Genomic DNA, 26,127 nt, shown 5'->3' on the forward strand with positions numbered 1-26,127 from the left:
CAAAGGGATGTTCTTCTGTCTTTTCCTGAAGTTGGTGTGCTGTGAAGACCATGTTATTTGTTCCTCTTCTTTTGACCATAGACCTGACCCCCATGTTTTTGGTAAGATCAGGTTAGGGACCAATAACATTTTGTTTAAAGTAGACAAAGTCTGAGATTCAAGACACTGACTAAGAGAATAAAGCCAAAAGATTCAACAGGTTTCGAACAAACAAAAATAAACTTTACTTTATAAGATCAGAAAGATAAACAATTTACAGTATCTATCTTATACTCTAACATTCAGGGTTAATAAATGGTAAATGTGAATTAACAGGCAAATTGTGATTGAACACACCACATTGTCTTGGTCGCATTTCCCATTTATTGTGCTGAATCCACGGATTTCTCAACAACCCATCCAGACATCAGTAAACATTGTGAGTCAACCAATCTCACTGAAACTCTGTCTCTCTCTCATGTAGGATTCCAATCTTCACCTTCAAAGGTCTAACCTGGGAATTCTCTCCAAAAGTTGCTCTAACTAGGACGGCATCAACAATGGCCCAGCTCGCAGGGTTTCAATCTCATCTCCTGAGATTCCTTCTCCTGGACTCCCGAATCTGCATTTGAGCACTAACTCACAAGCACAACTTCAACTCTTTGGATACGCCGGGCAGAACACGACTGCTCCAAAGGGGTACTTTTGCCCCTATGGTCCACAGCACAGAGCCACCAACCTTCTGTTGCCTTTTTGGATTTGTAGGGCTTCTCCTGAGCCCTATTCAATGAAAGGCTGCCAACTGCAGCCCTTTTCCTGCTTGGAGCCTCTTTCTCTGCTCTTCCCATTTCAACTCAACTGGGGCCTCTTCCTGTCCCTGTCCCTGTCTGGGACTCTTCATTTGGGACCTCTCCCTGTCCCCTCTCCCTTGACCTCTCCCTGTCCCCTCTCCCTGTCCCCTCGCCCTTGACCTCTCCCTGTCCCCTCTCCCTGTTCCCTGCCTGAGACTCTTCTTTCCAATGTGACTTCCAGTCACATAATCTGGGTTTTTGCACTGTTTTACCCTGTTGCGCAGGCACACTGGGCTCATCCTCAGTCCAAAGAACTTAAAAATCCTGAATTGCACATACACAGCCCGCTCCCAGTCTGTGCATGTGCGGAAACTCCAAGATCTGTTGGGACTTGGAGTTCCTGACCTCTGCTTTTGACTTTAAGGTAAGTCTGGCTTTCATAAGACTCTCACGCTGCACTGGAATTCTGGAAGGACGACCTCTGCAATTGGTGAGAGGCGATTAAGACATAACTTAGTTAGAGACAGTTGAGAGCAATGCTATACTCCTGTAGTTGCTACAGTTTGACTTGCCTCCTTCCTTGAAGATTGTGATCATCATAGTTGCTCTAAGGTTACTTGGAATTATTTCATTCTGCCAGGGCTTCACAAATAGGGCATGTATCTGAGAGGTCAGTGTGTCTTCTCTGGTTCAGTACTTTTGCAGGGATATTGTCAGGACCAGGAGCTTTGTTGTTTATCATCTGGTTGATAGCAATTATCACTTCATCAAGCGTGGAATCATTGTCTAGTCACTTTGGATTGTGTGTTGTGGGAAATTCTCCAGTACATGCATATCCACTGCGGAGTTCTGATTGAGCAGTTCTACAAAGTATTCTTTCCAGTGGGTGTTGATTCTGGCTGTGTCTTTCAGGAGAGCCTTGCAATCTTTGTATCCTTCTCCTGTTAGTCCATATGTTGACGGTCCATATGTGCATAGATCTCTTCAATTGCCTTGACCAAGGCGTGCATGTCACGCATGTATGCGAGGAATTGAATTTCCTCAGCCTTCTCTGTCCACCATTTGTTCTTCAAATCACTGGTTCTTTGCTGAATTCCAGCTTTGGCTATGGACTACCTTCTTTACATTGGAGAATGTAACGATTCTGTTGCCAGTTTTGGAATATTGTCCGTTTACAATTGATGCAGTTGCATATTTCTGTATCACTTTCATTAAACCAGCCTTGGTGTCTTTTAGTGGTGTGTCCAAGGATTTCTTGGCAGGTATGAGTGATGGTGAATTTCAGTGTCAGCCAGTCATCCTGGACATTGCTTAATGGTAGACCATCTGTTCCTGCAGTTTCCTTATTAATTTGTTCTTGAAATTTCTCAAGCTTGGTGTTTGCAGGCCAGAAAACTTGAACTTTCTCTGTGCCCTTCACAGTGTAAGGAGCAGGGGCGGGGCGGGGGGGGGGGGTGGAGGTGGAAGCTGTCTCAAGCGCCAATAATGAGTAAATGAGTGGCAGTCTGTCCAGCATTTGTCAGCTGTAACCACAGCATGTATAATGTGTATATCTTTACAATCTCTGGTTCTGACTATCAAATAATTAGGTGAATTAATCATTTTGGACATTGCCAGGATGTTTTTACATTTTTTTGGTGGAAAAGGGTGGTGGTAACCACAGGTCATGTTCTGTGCAATGGTGAGATTTGGCTTTCCAATTCCATGTTTCTCAATAGTGTTCAGCCAAAGAGCATGGCTATTCTGCACTCTGGCAATGAAATTGCCAAGAAGTGTGATTTTTGACTGTGATGGTACAGCTAAAAGAGTTGCATCTAGTTACTAGAAGATTTCTTTCACTCCGTCCTCAGGGTCCGAGGTAGGTGGATAAGCACTGATGAGGGTGGCACATCTGAGCTTATGATTGAGTGTCATAGGATGCCCATTGATCCCATCATGTGTTCATGGCATCTCTTCATGAGTTTGTTTTTGATGGCACAGCCAACTCCATGAATTCTGCATTCTATTCCTGATTCCCTTTTCCAGAAGAAAGGATAACGACTTCAATGTTCTTTAACTTGTCCATCATCTGCTCTATGGGCCTTGCTAGGTGCGGAAGCTCGCAGGTTACTATCATTGTTCGTCTCTCCGGTCTTTTTGAGTTATCCATTAGGGACCTGATGTTCCAAGATCCTATCTTGATTGATTATTTTTGTGAGTTTGATGGCTGATAGGGGATCCTGCTGGGTGCAGTTTTCCAGCCGGATTTGGAGTGAGGCAGACTATTTTTAGGGCAGCTTTTCGTAGTGGGGTGAGCAGAGCTAATCTCTGACACAGCTGCAAACACTGAACCACCCTTTTGCCCCGATTAAGAGTGGAGTGGTTAATTGATAACTGTTGCCTTTGTGACCAGAAGCTCCCAGGAATCAAGATCTTGCCTCATTGCCACCAGCTGATCGCCAAAAGAATTTGAGGCAATTTGCCATTTGTAGAAGGATCTTTGCGTGGCGTCTTTTAGATTTAGAGGCCTGTTGCACAGTAGGCCCCACACTTCTCGGAGGGGCATTGCCTTGTTTAGAACTTCAGATGAGCCTGTATAGTTGAGGGCAAGGCCCTGCTGCAACATTTTGCTTCCCTTCATTTGCAGCATCTGATCGACCATTGAAGGATTTTGCTGTGGTAGGACTCAGTGACTGGCAGCCCTTGCCCACCCTACCCTAAACAATCTGCAGCTGTGGTCTGTGATTGCTTATTCATCGGGGAGGACCTGCTCTTTTTTTCAGTGATATTCATCAAATAGAAGTGTTGGAATCATATATAAAAGGCAATAGTGTTTACTGTGGTTGAGTGATATAATAATGCAAGAACATTCCTTGTAAACCACAGGTAGATTTCTGACAGCTATAGGATGTTGCAATATTGAAAAGCTTGAAGCAACATTTCACATTGTGCACTTTCCCACAGAACACAGTGGGTGTGTGAGTTCTCACAAAACATAGGCAGAACAATGTCCAATAGTTATTGATATCACATGTAGAACAATGAACTTGCTGCTAGCAAAAATAAATCTTTTTTTTGTTGTAACAATGAGCAGCCCAAATATCTCCTAATAAAGCAAGATATTTAACCATGCCATTGGCACAATGACACTTTCATAACCCACCATCCCACTCATTTACAGTCATATCCTATTAATTAGAATGTGCTAGAATTGTCCCATTTATATTAGATTGTTCCCATTAAGCAAAATCCATCAGAACTGATTTACGTACAGTGAGAATTAATTAGTGCCTGAGAAAATGTTGTCTGTAAAGTAATTCTCCCATTAAGTACTCCTCCATTAACTGCGATCAGCTGTACATGGGAAATGGACCTGATTAAGAATTATAATCTCTGTTGTTTCTGGCCAGTGAAAAATGCTATATTGATTTGAGAGTCCAAGCAGCAAAATTCACAGGAATACTGCATGGCCACTTGGAAAGCTCTTGATAAGGACCTTCAGATGGAGATATTTGTGCACTGAGCTCTTGTCTATCACTGCAATATAATAGCCAACTATGTAAGATTAGGCACTAATACCAAAGCAAAATACTGCAAATGCTGGAAATCTGAAATAAAAACAAAAGTTGCATGAAATACTCAGCAGGTCTGGCAGCAACTGTGGAGAGAGAAACAGAGTTAATGTTTCAAGTCCGATGGCAGATCACAGAGCTGACACGTAAACTCTATTTCTTCCCAATTTTTCATCTGTCTCCCCCTTGAAGGTACAGATGCTTTTGAACTATGTTTTCCTGTGGCGCATTGCCCTAGGAGCAGGTGTTCTCAGAGGGTGGCCACTGCTAAAGGTGAGTAATATCAGATACCACTGTGGCATATGGGATAAAATCTGCACATACTTAGATTCATCGGGGTTCGAGAGACAACTGGGGGCAGGGAGGAGTGGGGAAAATATATGATTAGCAATCTGTTTCTTGTGTCCCAGTCACTTTGAGGCTGATGCTAACGGGGAAATGAATGAGAACATGCCTCTGCCTGTGCTTTACTGAGGTAAGTATACTAAGGCACAAAATATCAGACATAAAGCGATCCAGTACCAGACAGCAACCAGACCAGCTAAAAACAGGACTGCCCGGTACAAAATCAGACATCTGGCCACTCTAGTTCCTCAGGACAGGGACCTAGGCCCAACCATCTCCTGCTGCTTCACAATTGGCCTTCTCTCCATCATAAAATCAGAAGTGGGGATGTTCGCTGATGATTGAAGAGTGTTCAGTACCATTTACAACTCCTCAAATAACAGAGCAGTCCATGTCCACATGCAGCAAGATCTGGACAATGTTCAGGCCTGGGCTGAAAAGTGGCAAGTAACGTATGTGTCACACAAGTGCCAGGCAATGACCATCTCCAACAAGAGAGAATCTAACCATCTCCCCTTGTAAAAAGCAAAATACTGCGAATGCTTCAAATCTGAAATATAAAAGGAAAATGCTGGAAAAAACTCAGCAGGTCTGGCAGAATCTGTGGAGAGAGAAACAGAGTTAGAGTTTTGAGTTCGTATGACTCTTCATTGTTATTCAGTGGCATTACCATTACTAAATTCCCCTATCAACATCCTGGGGGTTACGATTGACCAGAAACTGAACTGGACCAGCCATGTAAATACTATGGTTGCAAGAGCAGGTCAGAGGCTGGGAATTCTGCAGTGAGTAACTTACCTCCTGACTGCCCAAAGTCAGTCCATTATCTACATGGCACAAGTCAGGAGAGTCATAGAATGCTTTCCACTTGCCTGGATGAGGGCAGCTCCAACAACATTCAAGAAGCTCGATACCATCCAGGACAAAGCAGCCTGCTTGATTAATAATATCTGATCCACCTAGTAATAGTGACATCCACCATCTTAAACATTCATTCCCTCCACCACCGACGAACAGTGAGAGCAGAGTGTACTATATAAAAGATGCACTGCAGCAACTCACCAAGGCTCCTTCTACAGCACCTTTCAAACTTGCAACCTCTACCACCTAGATGTTCAAGAGCAGCAGACTCATGGGAACACCGCCACCTGCAAGTTCCCCTCCAAGCCACACACCATCCTGACTTGGAAATATATCGTTGTCGCTTCACCTTTGCTGGGTCAAAATCCTGGAACTTCCTCCCTAACAGCACTGTGCATGTACCTACACTGCATGGACTGCAGCGGTTCAAGAAGGCAGCTCACCACCTCCCTCTCATGGGCAATTAGGGATGGGTAACAAATGCTTGCCTTACCAGTGATGCCCACATGCCCTGAAAGAATTTTTTAAAAATTCAAACTCTGTTTTGGAGAATTATTTCCTAGTCTCATTGCCCCTATACTTGGTTTGCAATTGAATGGCTTGGCAATATTTTCCAAGTCAATGGAAAATAAAAACAGGTGCGATGAAAAATCTACTGCCAATTTGTTACGAGCCCATTTCACAATGCTGGCATAGATCAGTTTCACCCCAGCTATGTCAACTGAGTTATAGGGCAGAATTTTACGACAGCGGGATTTTACGTTCCCGCTGTCATCAATGGGATTTATAACAGCCCGCCGCATTTTATGGCCCCGTCCCCGCTGAAACGGGGCCGTAAAATTCTGCCCATAAGCAGAACGGTGGTAGGGGCACCACAAGTAACCTCAGTGTTGATGGATTAGGAAGGGGCAATTCATGCAGAATACCATCTCCTTACAGCAGGTGAATGAACAATGGGCTCAGCTCGGAGACACAGTCTTGGTGCACTACAGTTAATTACTTCTAAATGTACAGATCCCAAATGAACAAGTTAGTGGTTTATACAACTACTTCTCACATAGAAAAGGGCCGTTATAAAAATAACTCACATGAATTAAATGCCATTTTACAAATCAACCAATATCTAAGTCTTTCAGAAATTATGTAGAAAGTCTTGCATTTATGCAGGACCACCGAATGTCTCAAAGCGTTTTATAGCCAATTAAGTACTTTTTGAGGTGCAATTATTGTTGTACTGTAGGAAACATATATTTGTTATAATATGTTTTTATCTTGTAGGTCAGCTCAAATTGGGCATATGGTATTTTTTTTTAGCCTTTGGAAACTGCAGCCTATATACAAGTTAATACAGAAACTGCTTTAAATTCGCAATATAGTTCAGCAATGATACCTACCATTGAAGAATAAAATGTCAGACCAAAAAGCTCCCTGTCTCCCACCTGGGCACTGTTCTCATTTTTGCTATTGATTGTATTTATGGTAATGATTTCTCACAAATCTAATTTTGATATTATGTGGAATAAAAGATGTATTTTTGCTAGAAGCTGTATAAGAAATTCATTACTCCAAGGGTTGGAGCTATTTTACTACAAGAAGAAACTAGAGCTGAATAAGAGGAGGTACAAGGTTTTCCATGTTCTTCTATCAGGTAGCAAACATCAAACACTATAACATAATTTAAAATTCCCAAGGACGGTTCATAAGGAATTGCAGACTTAATAATTAAATAGCAGTAATATTTGGGAATGGCAATATCATAATTCCCGCTTTACCTTTTCCTTTTTTTTAACTTTAACTTTGTTTCGTGCAGATGAAAAGTTTATTTGTACATTCTGTTACTTTGATTTCATCACATTTATTCGACTTAAATCACTCTGCATCAAAAGCTGTTCTCTGGGGTCAAAGACCCTTTGCATGAAATGCAGATAATGGCAGCATGAAAGTGTCACAGTTTGAAGCCACTGAGTCTTTAATAGTTATCTGCAATGTTTTCTCCCTTTTAAATGTGTGTATATTAACGATAGCACAGCGAGATCCTGATATACAGCAGCCTACATGTTTTGCAGACTTCTTAATAATCAGCATAGCCGACTGCCCTTAAAATAAGAAGCTTGCTGGCTGGGCTAATTATATCTGTGTACAATATAGCATCTCTGACCTGATGTATCTCATACAATTACGCCCTGATTCGCTGCAGAAGAAAAGAGTTTTATGAATTTAACTATGGTAACAAGACCAGGTGGTTTGTCATTGTTAAGCTTTGAAAGCCCTTAATGAGTACTACATAATGTAGCACAGGAAAATACTACATTGTTACTGGTTAATTACAGCATGCTAAAAACTGTGACATATTTGCATTTTACAAAATGGGCTTGATTTGCCAAACAGAAAAACCCAACAAATTACACAAAATATACAGCGCATGTTTGAAGCTCTACAAAAATATTTAGTCACCATGAGATTTTCAACTTGGCAATAATTGAAGGATAAAAACTAAACCATCTGCCAGAAAGTTTTACTCTATTATCGGGAGTGTTTCACTGAAAAGGAGCACTGGAAGAGCCAGAAAGACCATTTTCTATTCTGGTCAGCGTTTTTGTCTGAATGCTTTCTTGCAATATCATTGTGAGCCGGTGAATGATATCAAAACATCTTATTTTTCTCACGCAGAAAGTTGTGGTGCGATTTTCCAATGTGATGATGTAGGTAGGGATGGATTGACCTGTTGAAAGCAGGACCCAAGCCCACGTCTCAGACAGTACGGCATCCTGGGTGGGATTTTACTGGTGAAGGCCAATTAAGAGGGCAATTTGTAACCGCCGTCCAGTTGAGGATGGTGGCCCGCCTCTCAGAGCTGGCGGCCCAATCAGAAAACCGACAGCGTGGCAGCCTGAGCAGCGCCACTGATGGAGGTGGCCATTGCTGAGGCTGCAGGAAGAAGAGGGAATTTCCGTGTTGAGGCATCCTTGAAGGCCAGCTAGGTTTCTTTAATCTAATGTGCTGGGGCCAGCCAGACAGGCCCCGGCGATCAGAGGGTTGCACCCTCTAGAAATGGTGCTGTAGCCGCAGCGTAGTCATTGCCACTCTGTAGCCCATGGAGTGTCCATAAAAAAGGGCCCACCCCCCCTACCCACCCCCCCTACCCACCCCCAACTCCAGATACCTGCTGGGAGGCTGGCGTGGTTTACCTTGCAGTTTCCTATGCCAGGGAGGAGCAGGGGCGTGAAGTGGCTGATAATTGGCCATTTAGTTGGTTTAAGTGGTCGCCCACCTCTGTCAGTGGGCGACTGAGCCACTGAGGTTCCTGCCCTTGAGAATCTCCCATGAAGGTAGGAAGTCACCGGGCTCCCCTCCTGACACCTTCAGCCACCATTTTACCAGGCCAACCAACCTATCTCCAGGGGGCTGGTAAAATCCAGACCCAAGTTCCCATGATAAGCAGCTTCCAGCCAAGTTTGGATGTTCTCTCCATGCAAAATACTTTCAGCAGGAAATTCCTGACAATTACAGTGGAGGAGTATCTATGTCCTGAAAGTCACCTGAGCACAGTGTCCTTACATTTGTCAATGAACTGGCCTATCTCCAATGCCAGACTAACAATGGTGTGAATATCGCATGAGGCATACAAATAAATGAGAAAATATGACCTCTTGTCCATAATATCTCATTTATGTAAAGGCAATATCATACAAATACAACTTAATTAGAAACTGTTGGCCATCAGCAACAGCAGAATTAGACATCATCATCATCATCAACTGTAACCTCATTGCAACCTTTGCATCATCAAACAAGAGAGTAACACTGGTTCAGTTGAGACTATACAAGGACATGCCATGCATACCTTAGAATGAGGTACCAACCTAGTCAAGCTTCAATGCAGGGTTACCTCCATGCTGGACACCAAAAGGAAAAGGCTATAGAGAGAGTTAAGTGCTCCCATAGCCAATGGAGCACAGCAAAGGCTTTTAACCCTTCCAAAGCCAGTCAAGAATGTTGGTGGACAATTAGGCAGACAATGAGAGGAGAAGGCTCCATAAGCTACTCCATCCTCTAACAGGATGAGTACAAAAAAACAGACTGAAATGTTTGCAGATGTCTTCAGCTTTATGTGTCAAGTGAGCAATCTTACTCAAGCTTTGCCCAATATCCCCACTATCAGTAATGCCAGTGTCTAGCCAATTTAGTTCAGTCCACAGACATTGAGGAGTGCCTAAGTCTGCTGGACACAGAACATCCTAGCTGTAGTGCTGCAGAACTGCACACCAGCTCTAGGCACTCTGTGACACAAGCCAATGCAGCAGTGACACCAGCATCTATTTGACAAAACATAAAATTGCCCAGGCATGTCCCATTCACAAAAACCCGGACAGTTTATTGCCCTACCAGTTCCTTCCAATCATAAGCAAAATGATGGAAAGAGTCAAAGAACACCATGGGGCTGGATTTTACACTCCCCCGCTGGCAGGTTTGAAGGTGGCAGGCCTCCTAAAATGCAGCTTGTGGCCTGCCCACAACCCACCCTACCCCACAACCTATCTCACCTTTTAACGGGGCGGGGGTATGGGAGGTGGGGCAGTGGAGGCACGGGCAGCCCGCCAGCCCTTGGGCCAATTGAGCCCCTTAGGTGGTCAATTAATGGCAACTTAAGGGCCTCATTCTATCCCCGCCATTATTTTACCCGTGGCGGGGGAAGCCCATGCCATTCGGGAAGCCTGGCAGCTGGTTTCAGGCAATGAGGGCAAGGAACCTGCTTTGGGAGTCCCCACTGCCCCTAAAGTTCATGTCCCTCCCTTTAATCCTACTCCTCACTGGCTCTCAAGCCCAGCACTCCCATACCCCTTGCTGGGACCTGCCAGCCTGGCCCCAGCGATACCCCAGACTTACCTGGCAGTCCAGCTCCATTACAGCACACCACTCGAGCCTAGCGATACTGGGACTACAGAGATGCCGGCCATCCGAATTTTTATATTTATTCATGGGATGTGGGTGTCCCTGGCTAGGCCAGCATTTATTGCTCATCCCTAATTGCCCTTGAACAGCTGCAGTCCCTATGGTATAGGTGCACCCTGAGTACTGTCAGGGACGGAGTTCCAGGATTTTGACCGAGCAACAGTGAAGGAGCAGCAAGATAGTTCCAAGTCAGGATGGTGAGTGGCTTGGAGGAGAATTCCCAGATGGTGGCATTCCCATGTATGTGCACTTGTCCTTCTTGATTGGAGCGGTCGTGGGTTTGGAAGATGCAGTTTAAGGAGCCTTGGTGAGTTCCTGCAGTGCACCTTGTAGATGGTACACATGGCTGCTACTGTGCGTCGGTGGTGGAGGGAGTGAATGTTTGTGAATGGGGTGCCAGTCAAGCAGGTTGCTTTGTCCTAGGTGGTATCAAGCTTCTTGAGTGTTGCTGCACTTGCTGGACGAGTGCAGCTCGAGAGCATTCTATCACACAACTGACTTGTGCCTTGTAGATGGTGGACAGGCTGTGGGTAGTCAGGAGGTGAGTTACTTGCCGCAGGATTCCTAGCCTCCGGCCTGCTCTTGTAGCCACAGTATTTATATGGATAGTCCAGTTCAGTTTCTGGTCAATGGTAACCCCTAGGATGTTGATAGTGGGGGATTCAGCAATGGTAATGCCAAGGGGCAATGGTTAAATTCTCTCTTATTGGTAATAGTTATTCCCTGGTACTTGTGTGGTGCAAATGTTACTTGGCACTTGTCAGCCCAAGCCTGGATATTGTTGAGGTCTTTCTGCATTTGGACATGGACTGCTTCAGTTTCTGAGGAGTTGCGAATGGTGCTGAACATTGTGCAATCATCAGTGAACATTCCCTCTTCTGACCTTATGATGGAAGGAAGGTCATTGATGAAGCAGCTGAAGATGGTGGGACCAGAACACTACCCTGAGGAACTTCTGCAGTGATATCCTGGAACTGAAATGATTGACCTCCAAAAACCACAACCATCTTCCTTTGTGCTAGGTATGACTCTAACTAGCGGAGAATCGTTCCCCGATTCCCATTGACTCCAGTTTTGCTTGGGCTCCTTGATGCCACACTTCTGTCAAATGCTGCCTTGATGTCAAGGACAGTCACTCTCACCTCACCTCGGGAGTTCAGCTCTTTTGTCCATGTTTGAACCAAGGCTGTAATGAGGTCAGGAGCTGAGTGACACTGGCAGAACCCAAACTGAGCATCAGTGAGCAGGTTATTGCTAAGCAAGTGCCGCTTGACAGCATTGTTAATGACCCACTCCATCACTTTACTGATGATGGAGAGTAGACTGATGGTGCAGTAATTGGCCATGTTAGATTTGTCCTGGATTTTTGTCTATAGGGCATACCTGGGCAATTTTCCACATTGGAGGGTAGATGCCAGTGTTGTAATTGTACTGAAACAGCTTGGCTAGGGGCATGGCAAGTTCTGGAGCACAAGTCTTCAGTACTATTGCCAGTGCCCATAGCCTTTGCAGTATCAGCATTTTCTTGATATCACATGGAGTGAATCGAATTGGTTGAAGACAGGCATCTGTGATGCTGGGGACCTCAGGAGGAGGCTGAGATGGATCATCCACTAGGCATTTTTGGCTGAAGATTGTTGCAAATGCTTCAACCCTGTCTTTTGCACTGATGTGCTGGGCTCTCCCATCATTGATGATGGGGATATTTGTGGCGCCTCCTCCTCCAATGAGTTGTTTAATTGTCCACCACCATTCGCAACTGGATGTGGCAGGACTGCAGAGCTTAAATCTGATCTGTTGGTTGTGGAATCGCTTAGCTCTGTCTATCGCTTGCTGCTTATGCTGTTTGGCATGCAAGTAGTCCTGTGGTGTAGCTTCACCAGGTTGAAACCTAATTTTCACCTGATACTATGAGGTTTCATGTGGTCCAGGGTTGATATTAAGGACTCCCAGGGCAACTCTCTCCCAATTGTATACCACTCTTCTGCAACCTCTGCTGGGCCTGTACTGCCCATTGGACAGGACATTCAAGAGATGGTGATGGTGGTGTCTGGGACATTTTCTGTAAGGTATGATTCCATGAATGTGACTAAAAAGTCAAGGGTGCAGGGACCATGGCAGCCTGTAAAATCCAGCCTCATGAGGAATGCAATGGTATTCAGAATGGTAAGCAGAAGATCCACCACCATAGGTATAAACAATAAAAATGTCACCTTTCTGGTATCACCTACAGCCGAAACAACCTTCTCATCCCTGACAACATGCCAAGGTCAAAACCTTACCGTTTTATAGTGTGTTGTAGGCAAAAAGCTTCATTCTATCTGTAAACTGCCTTTAAAAAAGGAATATAAATCTTAGTAGAAAACTATAGTTGGTACAACATCTACTTACATACCCATGTGATTGTGGTTATGAGTCCCAGAATGCAGATGCTATGCCAGATCTTCCAAAGATTTGTAATTGTTTGGACAAAACTAATACTCTACTGCACATCTTCTGGTCTGGTAAAGGTACAAAACATTACAGCCAAGCAACTTTGTTGCACTTCCCAACACATTTTCAATTATGAAATTTTCAGCATTCCAAACATTATCTGACTAAAATTTCACTTTGCAACATGTATATGACATCAGGACAACATAAATTGTTTTCATTTCTCCTTGGTGATTGACTGAAATTTCACTTCTAAAAGTGTCAACAGTCTCCCTTTATTCTCTTTGATTGTATCCTTACAGATACATGGGGACATATTAGATTTGAAATTGGTATGTATTCCGCTCATTGGTGGTCATGCCTTCACCTGCCTAGACCCGATGCTCTGGAATTCCCTTGCTAAACATCTACAGCTCTCTACCTTATTTTCCTTGTTTAAGACATTTCTTAAAATCTACTTCTTTCATCAAGCTTCTGACCATTTGCCCTGATATCACCTTATGTGACTCAGTGTCTAATTTGCCTTATAACGTTTCTGTGAAGTACCTTCGGATGTTTGGTTACGTTAAACCCTTGATATCGATTGAAATCGGAAATGTTCAATAGGCCAGAATGAAAGGAGCACAAATATCTTGAAGGGTTCCAGGGCTGGAGGAGATTATATAGTTAGGGAGGGAATGAGGTCATGAAGGGATTTGAAAAAAGAGAACTTTTAAATTGAGACATTATGCTATCAGGTGCCAATTTAGGTCAGCAAACACAGGAATGATGGGTGAATGGAAACTTGGTACAAGTTAAGATATGAAAGCAGATTTTTGGATGACCTTAAGTTTACAGAGGTTACAATGTGGGGTGCTGACCAGGAGTGCATTGAAATAGTCAAGTCTACCGGTAACAAAGTTATGAGTGAGGTTTTCAACAGCAAATGAGCCGAAGTAGGGCGATGCTACAGAGATAGAAATAGGCAGTCTTAGTACAGGAGCCAGAAGCTCACCTCAGAGTCAAATATGACACCAAGGTTGCGAACTGTCTGGCTCAGCCTCAGACAGCTACCAGGGCCAAGGATCGAGTAGGTGGCTGTAGAATGGAGTTTGTGGTGGGGATGGAAGCCAATTGTTTTGGCCTTCCCAATGTTTAGTTGGAGGAGATTTTTGCTCATCCAGATCTACATGGCAGATAAGCAATCCAACAAATTTAGAGACGCAATAGGAGTCGAGAGAAATGGGGTTGAGATAGAGCTGGGTCACATCAGCTTACATGTGGAGCCTGATGGTGTTTTTTTTCAGATGATCTTGCTGAAATATCACATTCAGGCAGATAGGAGTGAGTAAATTCCCAATCTTCGACTGCTCAATTTAAGTTGTCATTTCAAAATCAGTGAGATGTTAAGAAAGTACAACAGCTAAGGCTGTGGCCTCTTACGAATTCATCATATTCATGTAAAATTATTCAACCTATCTTTGTCGGCATTTAGCCTGATTATATTAGAATATGGATATTTGACCAAAATGACAAGAAACTCAACAAAAGGGAGAGTGATGTTTAGAGCAAAACGTATTTGTTCTTTTTACCTATCCTGAAGGTGCTGATTCAAACTTTGTTTCAATTCCATGGGTATGAAACAGCATCCAGTACCTCAGACAAGTGGCCGTTATTCACTTGTGAGTTTGTGCAATAAGAGCCAACAGGCTGTTCAACTCTATAGGGCATTAGAGCCGAGCTTGATCCTGTCATCACTTGATGTCTGCTCAGAAATGCTTTCTGGTTTGGCTTGAAGCCCTTTACTTATGTTGTCTTCTGGCTTGATGAGGTTTCACTTACTCTACGTGACTTGGAGATAGTCAGTATTTAATTTTTCTTAAAACTATTTATTTACCCTATTTACATGCAAAACCACATGGTAAGTACATTGTTCTCTGGACACAAATTGTTCTTTGTCTTGTTCCCTTGAAGTCTCTTGGTCATCCGACCCTGATGTCATGCTTGCATCATCATTAACATCATTATCTAATTAACATAACCATTAACCTTTTACTTTATACCTCTCCCCAAGTATAATCTCAAAACTGCTAAGTTATTTTCTTAAACATTCCCACCATTTCCCCTAAAGTCGTAAAATCATAGGCTGAGCCTATCTGGTGCTCTATGACTTTCCCATATTTCATCTTGAGTATTCTTGGTTGAGGATGCTCGTCTACGCTCGGTTCCTGGACTCGAGCATCACTTCTTGAGGTGTTTGCTGTAGCATCTGTCTCGTCATTCCCATCACGTTATTAATGGAATGATTGTCTCCTTGCGGCTTCTAAGAACACCAGAGCCTTTCTGTTTCTTTAGAGAATGCCAAGTGGTGTTTGATCGTGGCTGCTGAGTTTTCTCTATGACTGTACATTTTACCTGATGGTCTCTTATCCACACCTTTTGCCCAGGTATCAACATGGACAGTGTTTTCGCTCTATGCAGGTGATTACACCAGATGGACTGTTTCAATTTGTGTGTTTGCTTGCGATACCTTACTTGGTCATGATCATGTAAGGTGATGTTTATGAGGTTATGTTGCAATGAAGAAAGTTTGGTCTTTAACCTTCTCCCCATCAGTAGTTCTGCTGGGGAAAAGCCATTACTTAATGGTGTCACCCTATAATTGAGTAAGGCTAACGCTAGGTCATTGTTCTTTCTCATCAACATTTTGATAGTTTTTATACCTCTCTCCGCTTCTCTATCAGCCTGTAGATGGTGTGGCGAACTGGTCACATGGTCACAGCTATATTCCACTGCGAAATGTTAATTCATAAGCTGTTGTTCGAGACTACCTCATCTGGAATACCATGCATAGAGTGAATGTGTTTCAAAGCTTTAACCACAGCTTCTGCGGTTGTGGTATGGAGTCTGCTGATTTCCAGCCAGCAAGAGTAATAGTCAATGACTATGAGGTAAATTTTTTCTCTGATGCTAAACAGAATCATTCCTAGCCTTTGCCAAAGTCTGGATGGAAATGTTGATGGTAACAATGGTTCTGTTGTTTCCTGGCTGTTGATGGCACAAGTATGACATGTCAAAATAAGCTCTTCTATGGCTTTTGAAATTCCTGGCCACCATACCGATGGTTGTGCTTGTGCTCTGCATTTGGTAATGCCCAAATGACCACCAAGGAGTTTTTGGAAAATGTCTCCTCGCATCAGGATTACTAGCCCTTCATGGAAGATTAGAAGGGCATTAACAATCATCAGATGTTTTTGTTGTTCGTGGTGTGCCTTAACACCTGATTTCTTGGGTCATATTCAGGCCAAATATCTTGGCAGTATGTTCTGACCTGACTGCATCCTGTGTCCTTGAAATGGACTTCTCTAATCTTTCTGGGCAGAATTTTGAGTTCGGTGGGCGGGTGCAGTCGGCAGGCCTGGGATCAGCTGGGAAACAGGCCACCGCCCACAATCAGCTTCCGACCGTGATTTCACACTGGCGGGCTAATTAAGGCCCGCCCAGCGTGAAATGTGTCTCCCCACGGGCCGGGAAGGGCCGAGCAGGGGCGGGGGTCTGTCGGCCACCGGGTCCAATGGCGACCCAGCAGCCGGTTTAAAAACGGCAGAGGAAGCCCCTTGAAGTCTGCCATGGAAGAACGTCTCCTCTGCGTTGTCAAAATTCAAGTTATGGAGTCGAGTCCGGCTGGACATGACAGGTGGGAGGGCAGGTCGGGTGGGCACTCGGCCCCCCCGCTTTTCAGATGAGTGTCTCCCGGTCCTCCTGGAGGAGATGGCTGCCAGGCTACCCTTGGCCCCAGAGATGGGAGGAGGAGGCCACTGCACCTCACAAAGAGGGAATGGGAGGAGGTGGCATCACTGGTGAGCAGCCATTATGTGGTGCGGTGCACATGGGTACAGTGCCGGAAGAGGTTCAATGGCCTGCTGTGCTCAGAAAGGGTGAGTACTATGTTGGCATGGATCAGTGTGCAGAAGTGTTAAGGTGTGGCCGTCCCCTCTGTGGACCTCAAGGGTGCTAAGTTTGAGTGCCAACTGTCAATGATGCCGGAGATGGTCAAGGGGGTGAGCCCTGGCTGCTTGGACTGAGAGCCTTGCAGCTCTTGCCCATGACTCGGATGTGCCCTGTGAGGTGTTCCTCAGATGCGGTTGGCCAGGCTGCAATGGCGCTGCAGGTAGAGAGTGGACTAATCAATGCCCCTCCGTCCTTGCAGGAGAAGACGAGCCATAATCAAGCAGAGAGGTCACATACAGGCAGAGCAAGACGTCCTTAAGCTGGAGAGCCGGCACGCTCCACGTGCAACTGGACGTGGAGAGGCGGAGGTGCCAGATGAAGCTAAGAGCGCAGTGCACAGAGGTGAGAGTTTCGGATTGTTCAACCATTCTAGTGTAGTCCCTTCATTGATGGGAGCCTCAAACCTGCAGTCCCCTTTGATCACTGAAAGACGATGGCACCATGATGCAGATCTCCATTGTCTCACCCGCGTGCCTGGCATGCACAGTGACAGCTTGGTGACTTTAACTAATGACATGTCCTTGTTCTCCCTTTTAGATTCGCCAGCACGCATTTGCTCTCTGGATCCCGAAGGGCCGCCCCTGACACTGGAGGACAACCAGGCTTCATTTGCACCTGCATCACACCCACTCTCTGAACCAGGCACCATCGCAGATACCAGCACCTCGGTGGGCATTAGATCAGCAGCTAGAATGTCGGTGCACAGTGGTCAGGGCACTTCACACTCGCTTGAGGTGCAGGCGGAAGCAGAGAGTGCCCAGGGCGCTGGTAGTCGGAGGACTGCTGGGGACCAGGACGATGCTCAGTCGAAGGCCGATGATGAGCCTCTGGAGTTGTCCATTAGGCTGCTGATGCTGGATGTCCAGTGGGATGTATGGGAGGATCTGGCTTGCCATGGTCTCTGTGATGGAGGAGTGCATGCGGAGCATGACCACTGCGTTGACCCTCATGGCCGAGCTTATTGCCTCCTCCATTGAGAGATTGGCGACTCTGATGGAGGGGCAGCTCCAGGGACAGAATCAGGGGTTCCTGGGGTTGTGTTCAGACCTGCAAGCCCTCGCACAGGCACTGACCTCAGGTGGTCAGTGTCAGTGTGGGGGACATTGATGCAGCTACACAGGCCACAGATGATGAATCCAATAGTGAGTCAGAAGAGGAGCATGGTAAGGAGGACACTGAGGGCCTGGAGGCAGACCTCAATAACCTCCAGGGAAGCAGGGATGCCTTGATCCAACGTTCCTTCAGCTGGGCAGCCAGTATCTCAGCTAGGTGCCCCTCCATCAATGGTGAGCAGGGAAGTCCAGAGCAACCTCACATTGGCGCACGAGCTGCTTGCCATCTCTGTGGGCTCCTCCCAGGGTGCTGTGGATGATGGCAACAGCTCCTCCACCCCTACACCAGTGATCGCCGCATCTGATGAGGCTGCAATGACTGGGGAGATGCCAGCCCTGGCACTGGCCGCTCCCTCCCAGGCGGTGCCAGCACAGGCTTCACTGGCCAGAGGACGACCACCAAGGTCATCAAGACAGCAGAGTCAGCAGGCTGTCTCCAAGCCGATGCCAGCGAGGTGGGGGGGGCACCAAGACGCAGCACTCGAAAACGTAAGTTAAAGGCACCATGACTACAAGAGGGACAATTCACGGGTGATTTTCTGTTCATTTATGTTTGGTTTATATGTCTGCTGGTGTGGGCATCAACACCAGCAATGGTAATGTATTTATGCTTTCAATGTGACAATAATATTCAATTTGCTTTGGTTCTGCTGGCCTGAGTATGCTTCACCGTTTTTCTTTCTGGTGCAGGATACGCCAGTATGTAATGCTGGACGTGAGTGGCTCGATATTTTATTATTGCACAGGCACTAAGTGGACTTTGAGCGCAATTGAAAGGGTCATTTCAGACATCCGGGATGGAGGCGGCAGCCCTGGCATGAGGTGGAAGCAGATCTTTGGTAGCCCAGCTGAAGGAGCGTTGAATCAAGGCATACCTGGTGTCCCTGCCTCCCAATTACAAGGTTACCAAGGTCTGCCTCCACACCCTCAGCGTTCTCCTCACCGTGCTTCTCTTCTGATTCACTACTGGATTCATCCTCTGGGGCCTGTGCAGCTGCGTCAAGATCCTCTTCCTCCAGTGGGTCCCCCCTTGCCAGTGCCAGATTGTAGAGAGTGCAGCATGCAACCACTATCAGTGACACCTGCTCTGGGGGTATTGTAGTGAACCCCCTGAACAGTCCAGGCATCGGAAGTACATCTTGAGAAGCTTTATGATCCTCTTTACTACCGCCCTAGTGGAGGCATGACTCCTATTGTAAAGCTGCTCCTACTCTGCTCTTGGGTGGCGGAGAGGCATCATAAGCCATCTTTTCAACAGATAGCCCTTGTCAACCTGCAGCCATCCATCCAGTTGGGCTAGAGCACTGAAGAGCCTCGGCACCTGGGAGTGTCTCAGGATGTAAGCATCATGGGAGCTGCCAGGGTACCTTGCACAGACTTGCAGTCTATGCACCCTGTAGTGACACACTGTCTGCACATCAATGGAATGGTATCCCTCCCTGCTGACAAAGGCACCCGGCTGACCTCCTGGCGCCTCGATGGCCACATGTGCGCAGTCGATGGCACCCTGGACGCAGGGGAGCCCAGCGATCGCTGCAAAGCCTCAGCTCACTCAGCCTGGCTGGCTCATCCATATGGTAAAGAATAAAGGTCAGTACCCACCTGAACAGAGCTTCTGTCACCAGCTTGATGCAACTGTGGACAGCTGATTGGGAGACTCTGCACAGATCCCCCACTGAGCCCTGGAAAGAGCCAGAGGCATAGAAGTTGAGGGCCACTGTGACCTTCACAGCCACTGGCATGGGATGTCCACCCACACAGTTGTAGCTGATCTCAGGCCCAATTGTCTGACAAATGGAGGTGATGGACTCCCTTGAGAGGTGGAGCCTACCTCGGCATTGTACCTCGGACATACTGAGGTAGCTGCATCGCTGCCTGTAAACCCTGTCGGCAACATAGTGGCGTCTTCTCCAGCCCCTTCTGCCTTCGATTTCCTGCTGGCCCTGCACCTCTTGTGCCTGCGCCTCTCCTCCCACAGATCCCTCCCCTGGAAGCTGCATTGGGACACCTGGCCTCCTCTCCCTTTTGCCCCTCTCTTCCTCCTCAGAGGTGGTGCCACCAGTGGAGACCACAATCACCATTACCAGAGTAACAGAAGGCTGTCTGATACCTGGAAGGGTCCACACAGTCTGAATCCTCTTGGAGACACCAAAAAGGCGTGAAATGAAGCCCCAAAAAGATGAAGCTGCCAAGTACCAATAAGCAACCAGCAGCAAACTATCTTCAAAACTCCTCACTACTCACACTGGCAATGCTGCTGACCCTTTTTCCCCCACCCTTGGATGAGGTTTAGCAAATTGTAGGCTGCCCACCTGCCCATTTTGCCCATGCAACGAGCATGAAATCGCACGGGCAACGTAAAATCCATCTTAATTGCCTTTTTAATGGCTTAATTGGTCTCGTAATGGATGCCGGGCTCAGCTCTGACTCCTGCATGTGCCCGCTGACCGAAATACCGAGTGAGTGTACAATGACGTTGGGATGTTCGCCCTATGTCATCACGTGCTATTGTACACTCAGGCAGGTCGGGCGCATGCCCGCTCAGTGAAAAATTCCGCCCTCCAAGTTTGTTTGCAGAGGCTGGTAGGGCACTTGTTATTGATGAAGAATATGCTCCCACCTACGAAATGAGCGTCAAGTCTTGTTGTGTAGCCTGGTCAACTGTGGCTCTCGACAGTGTGTCAGTGGTTGTCTCACTTTTCCCAAGCACATACTCTGTTGTAGTAGTATAGGGCATGAGTCTGAGCCGGAAGCAGTATATCCTTGGTGGCATCTTAGCAATTTCCTTGGCGTCAGGAGAATGACCGGAGGTTTATGGTTCATCTCAATTCTAAATTGTAAGCCTATTAAGTAACCTCAAAATTTTTCACAGGCCCATGTTGCCATTAGTGCTTCCTTTTTCAATTATTGCATAACATTTTCAGTCTTTGTCAATGATCTAGAGAAAGAATAAACTGTTTTTTACCTGCCATCCTCCTGAATCTGTAGGAGAACAGCTCCATGCCCCATTGATGATGCATCAGCCGTTACTATTGTTGGCAGTTTGGGGTCATAATGTGCAAGCACGTCCAAAGAGATGAGCAGGTCTTTGATCCAGTCAAAGGCATTCTTCTGCTTGACTCCCCAATATCACTGCTGAACTTCTCTCAGCAGGTCTCGCAATGGTTCATTGATGGCAGACAGATTTGCGATGCCACCTGATTGACCATGCCTAAAAATCTTTGTAGGTCAGCAGAATTCTTGGAGATTCTTTAACTGCCTTAGTCTTTTGGGGGTCTACTGTTATCCCTTTTTGGTGTATAATGTGGCCTAAAAGTCTGAGAGTGGTTTTCCCAAGCTCACACTTTTCATTCAGATTGAGACCTGCTTGCTCAAGCACTTTTAAAACCTCCTGAACTCTACAATCGTGCTCTTCTTTGGTAAGACCATGGATGAGCAGGTTGTCCTTGTAGCAAATAATTCCTTTTCTGCCTTCGAGGATGTTGGACAGGGTTTGTTGAAAGACTTCTGGTGTAGAGGATATGCCAAAGCTAAGTTGACTGAAACAAAAGTGACTGAAGGAACGATAGATGTTGTCAACAGCCTTGATACTTAGTCAAGGGAGATCTGCCAAAAATCACTGTTGGCATCCAACTTCATAAAATGGACACTTTTGGACAACTTAGCCAGACTTTCATCAACAGAAGACAAATTGTCTATTTCACTTTGAAGGCCTTTATTTAGTTGTGTTCAGATCAACACAGAGTTTGATTTCGCCATTTGGTTTAGGGAATGTTACTAGACCTGAGCACCATTTTGTAAGCTCTGTAACAGCAGAGATCACTCCTTAATGCAGCATCCTGTCAATTTGTTCTTTGACTTTCTTGACCAGTGGGTGTGGTACCCTGCTAGGGGTGGATAAGCAGACAGGGTTGGCATCCAGGAGTAGAGTGATGTGATACCCGCTTTTCAGCTTCCTCGGTCCCCGGAACAACTTAGGAAATTCATTCCTAATTATGGCTCCGCTTGTCCCCCTGTTTTACCTCACTGACCCATTGTAGAATGCCAAGTTCTGAACACTCTGCTGAGCACAGAAAATCACTAGTTCTGTAAGATATAAACTTTCATTAATTTCTTTACCTTTATGTCTAAGGATTGTAGTTATCTGATCCTTTGTTTTGAGGTCTGTGCCTCCTGGCCCCTGTAACTTTACTTTTGATGGCTAGACCTCAACGTCATTAAGCCAGTCCAATTTGTCCTATAAGACTGTACCCCTAGCCTCAGTGTCCAGTTTAAATTCTGTTCTGTAGCCTGTGACTTCCGGCTGTAAAGACCAGAACTTATTGGGATCTTTGATTTTTCCTAGGAAATCATCAGGTTGAAATGGTGTATTTCCAATTTCATGGACTTCAAAATGGTTGGAAGATTGTTCCAGATTTCTTCCTTTAAATTGAGCTTCAGACCTGCAGAATTGTTTAAAAGATCCGGTCTTGCCACAGAGAAAACATTCAGCTCTCGCTGCTGAGCATTCTTTGTGGTGATGCTGCTTTTAAGCTCCACATCTGGAACATTTTAGAATAGTTGGAAGGTTCTTGCCGCCCCTTGGGCAGTTTTGGCGGGATTTTTTGCTGGCATTTTGATGGGCGGAACTCCCGACTTTGGACCTACATACTTGATTGACCACTTCCGAGCCTCAGCATCTCGCTGAAGTACAGTCCAATTCAGCTTTCACAGCTCCTCCTGCCTTGCAAACTGTTCAGCCTTCATTAACATTAAATCCTCCCTGGTTTGCAAAAATTCCAACAGCGCCTTGTCAAGCACACTGATTACAATGCAGTCACAAATTAACTCATGATGCAAAGCACCATAGCTACAACTACTGGCCTGTCTATGCAAGTGATTCATAAATGAATCAATGGATTCACCTGGCCTTTGGCTCTTTTGATTGAATCTCACCCATTCAATGACCAGATTGAATCCATTGATTAGAGCTGATGTATTTTTGAAGGCCCTCAAAACATCTTCATAGGATGTCAAGGTCTCCTCAACCCCTTGTCTCGCCAGGACATCATCAGCTATGGCCCCAATCACCTGTGAAAGTGTACTGAGCTGATGTTCTGTGGCCTCTCTTGTAAGCTTGCAGCTGTTCAGTACCTTTCAAATGGTTGGCACCAGAGCTCCCATCATTGTCCTTGCTGCAGGCCCTCGATGTGTTGGAAGGGCTGTGGAAGGGGTGGTGGCTGTTCCACGGCTGTAGACATTGTGAGTGGTTCGCTCACTTCTCCCTACCGAGGTACATCCTATTTTTGTTCTTTGCGAAGTCGTGCTATTCCTAGGTCTTCGCTGTGGGATACCAATCTGTGGTCTCAGTTACCTTAAACTGTGGCCTCCAGCACTGCCATCATGGTTGCCTTGTAGCCCTTTACTTGTGTTGTCTTCTGGCTTGATGAGGTTTCACTTTCTCTAGGAGTGGCTTGTAGATAGTCAGTTTTTAGTTTTTCTTAAAACTATTTATTAACACTATTCACATCCAAGGCTTCATGGTAAGTACATTGTTCTTTAGACATAGACTGTTCTGTTTCTTGTTCCCTTGAAGTCTCTTGGTCACCTGACCCTGATGTCATGCTTACATCATCATTAACATCATTCTCTAATTAATATAATCATTAACCCTTTACTCTACACTTTCCAGAAAGAGTCAGTGGATAAATGTTTAAATAAGTAAGCTGAAATGTCATATTAAGATTTGAGCTCAAATTTCCAGAGATGCATATCCTTTCGGACAAAACTACTGAAGCTTTCACCTCAGGCAGAATTCCTTCCACAACATAACGAACCATTCTAAATGCTATAATTACAGGCCTTTATTTTGCCGTAGGTAAAAATATAAAAGTGACTTTTGCAAATACCACATAAAAATGAAAGGAAACACACAATAGAAAAGCATTTTTGCTGGTTCTAATTTTTAGTACTATTCATCACCTGGTATATTCTTTGTATTGTTGTGAACAGGTGTGTTGTTATCTTGTAGATCGTTGAATGAAATTACATCTTAAATTAAGTGTGATTACTAACAATTGAGAACAGCTTTTGTAAATGTGAATTGCTAAATTGCTATGTGCATGCCATTAAGTTTTTGGAAAGTTAGTCTGCTACAGTTGTAGTCTTGAATTAAAGATGGTGATATTAGATGAGTAAACTAGGGAAAAGACCCTTGCCATAGGTTCAATTTGAACATACAATTTGCATTAGAATATATTTTCTAAATCTTAGCACAGGTAAAGAATTCTTACACATTCAGCTCAGCTCATGCTTGCTTCTGAGTCAGAACCCCAGCCAGGAGTTAAACACGTAGGCCTGAATTCTTGGAAAGCCATAAGAGCTCCAAACCTTAGCCAAAATGGTACCATTGCCCTGATTCCAGGAGTCCTGCCCCCGAATCAGCACCCACCATTTTTGCTGGTGTGGCAGGGGGTGAGGGAGTGTGGTTAGAACGGGTGCAAGTTGTATTTTGCACATCCACGGTCCACCAGGGCAGCTGCACATGTAAAATTGCAACTGCCTTCAAAAAGAACCTATTGATCAGTATGTGACTGCACTAACACTGTTTGCAGAGTCATGTGAATTCAACCAACTAAAAGATGATCTGATTAAAGATAAAACAATCTTAGGCATACAAGACCCCTCAGTGAGAGCAAGTCTACTGAAAGAGGAGAAACATACGCTCAAGAAAGCGATACACATGTGTAGAAATGTGGAGATTGTAAAACGTCGGTTAGAGTACTTGTATGGCAGAGCAGACAAGGAGATACATTATACTGAGAGACATTCCAAGCCGAGAAAGCAGAACAATCACAGACAATGGGCAGGATGCAAATACTGCAGAGGACATCATACAAAGGAAAAGAAGGATTACCCAGTGTGGGAAAAGCAGTATTTTAACTGCAAGAAACTGAATCATTTCGCACACAAGTGTTTGACTAGAAAGAAGCAAAACAAGCCTACACAGATGGCCACTGGAGAGATATCAGCAGAAAAGTCTGATGTGCACCATACAACAGGTTGGTTCCTTCAAATCTATAGGTGTTGAATGGTTTGTGACTGTTACAATGATGACCGCAGAAGGAGATATCGAGTGAACAAGAAGTGTCAGATAGACACTGGTGTGTCATGCAACATCATGACCTTCACAGACCTCCGCGGAGTGGCTCAGGAATGTAATGATAGTAGGGGATACTATAGCGAGGGGGATTGACGCTGTTCTCTGCAGCAAAGAGCAAGAGTCCAAACGGCTATGTTGCCTGTCAGGGTTCAGGACATCTGCTCAGGGCTGGAGAGGAACTTGAAGTGGGAGGGGGGAGGATCCAGTTGTCATGGTCCATGTAGGTGCCAACCATGTAGGCAGGACAAGGAAAGAGGAGCTAGGCACCAAATTAAGAAGCAGAACCTGAAAGGTAACAATCTCTGGATTATTACCTGAGCCATGTGCAAATTGGCATAGGGCAAATAAGATTAGAGAGATGAATGCATGGCTCAAGGACTGGTGTGGGAGAAGTAGGTTCCCGTTTCTGGGGCACTGGTATCAGCACTGGGGAAAATGGGGGCTGTACCTTTGGGACAGGCTGCACCTGAACCGTGCTGGGATGAGTGTTTTTGTGAATTGCATAACTAGGGAAGTAGAGAGGGCTTTAAACTAAATGGGGGGGAGGGCAAGGGGTCAAGCTTGGGTAGATTAACAAATCAAGGGATACAGACAAGGCAGGAGAGCAAAATAGTAATATGAAGGTCAGAGAATGGCAGGAAGGGACAGAGAGAAAAAAAACCAAGAATACACCAACAGTCAAGATTAGATGTTGCAAAGATAACAAAAAGACAAAACTGAAGGCTCTATATCTGAATGCGAGTAGGATTCATAAAAAGTAAATGAATTGATAGCGCACATTGAAGTAAATAAATATGATCTGATAGCAATTATGGAGACGTGGCTGCAGGATGACAAGGATTGGGTCCTGAATATTGAGGGGTACATGACATTCAAGAAGAATAGGAAGCTGGGAGTAGCACTGTTTATCAAAGATGGCATTGGTGCAATAGAGATGACCTTGGTTCAGGAGATCAGGATGTAGAATCGGT

This window comes from Cetorhinus maximus, chromosome 9, assembly GCF_964194155.1.
Source record: "Cetorhinus maximus chromosome 9, sCetMax3.hap1.1, whole genome shotgun sequence".
In the NCBI taxonomy this organism is placed as follows: domain Eukaryota; kingdom Metazoa; phylum Chordata; class Chondrichthyes; order Lamniformes; family Cetorhinidae; genus Cetorhinus; species Cetorhinus maximus.